The sequence below is a fragment of the Limulus polyphemus genome, unplaced genomic scaffold, assembly GCF_000517525.1.
Source record: "Limulus polyphemus unplaced genomic scaffold, Limulus_polyphemus-2.1.2 Scaffold6893, whole genome shotgun sequence".
NCBI lineage: Eukaryota > Metazoa > Arthropoda > Merostomata > Xiphosura > Limulidae > Limulus > Limulus polyphemus.
The window spans coordinates 15,461-16,822 of record NW_013672503.1 but is presented as its reverse complement, the minus strand read 5'-3'; positions in this window follow the sequence as shown (position 1 = coordinate 16,822).

Below are 1,362 nucleotides of genomic sequence, written 5' to 3'. Positions count from 1 at the left end.
CTAAATTTCTGGGTTTAAATTTGAAATATTTGTCTAGCACACGGATTTTTTCCATGTATTTTGATAAACGTTTTGATATAATATGAATATTTCAATGTTTTAAGTGCTATGTTTAAAACTATTCATTAAAATATTACATGAATAACATCAACCAGTTTTTAACTGACACAATTCTAATGTCAATTAGCAAATTTCTAGAGTGAAAGTAGTAGATCGAGAATTATGAAACCTCAGAGAAAACATATAAACGTTTCAAATTATAACATCAGATTCTGAGCACTAAACAACTAATGAATAATTCAATCCAACTTAAAACTCTGACTGCACTAGAAAACCAACTCCCATATAACCATCGTCAGATCTTTTAACCAGATGGGATATAGGATCCAAAACTAGAGTAACTATAATTATGTTTTGTCTTGAAAACATGGAAATTCCGTAAAGATGAAAACAGAGATTAATGTGAGTAAAACGGATAAACAAAGAATTAAAGCTGTAAATTTTGAAATTTCTGCACACATACACCTAGTCTCATACTTCTGTATACTCAACAAGAGTGTCCACTTGATTTATATCGAGATTAGGCTGGGAGTGTAATTTATTTATTATTTTCTTAAATAAAAACCTGTACCACGCATTCGGTTTCCTTCGAAAAATAACACTAATACTACGAGTGAGTACTGAAGGGATTTAACCCCATTTTTAATGGCGCTGTGCCCGATCATCTTCATGCATTTTGTAAAGGCCACTTTGTATTTCAAAGCTAAAAGAAAATAAAACATGCAAAACCATATTGAATGCGGTATATTATTCAAAACATGTCGCCAGTTTATTGTGCTGGGAGTTGAAACCTTTTTGCAGGTGGCCTGCACTGATGACTATGTATTTCCACCGTATGCGAACATAATATTACATACAGATATATATGGAGAGCTCAGACTAAAGGTTTTAGTTCAACACAACGTGTCCAGTTTTGAAGAATAAAGCTAGGTATTCTAGCCCAGTAAGTACTGTATCGACAGCTGTCGCGTGATGTGTTCCATCATGATAGTTCTGTTGCATTTTAAAACACCCATCGATCTCCGAGTTACAAGGTTACACCTCCCCACATTCACACACAAAAAAAGGAAATTTCGTGTTCTTCAATTTTCGGGGTTTCTTGAGGAAGAACATTCATGAAAACTTTAATTTTATCATCAGCGTTTCCGCTACCGTAGTTTCAGTACACGGCTAGGGTCAAATAATAATGCTTCATTGAAGTTGACTACATTTCCAGACGGAGTTCTAACGGTTAAAGTGGTCAATCTCAGTTAAAACAGACAGAAGCTAAAATATATATTGAAAAGCTATCCAACAGAGATT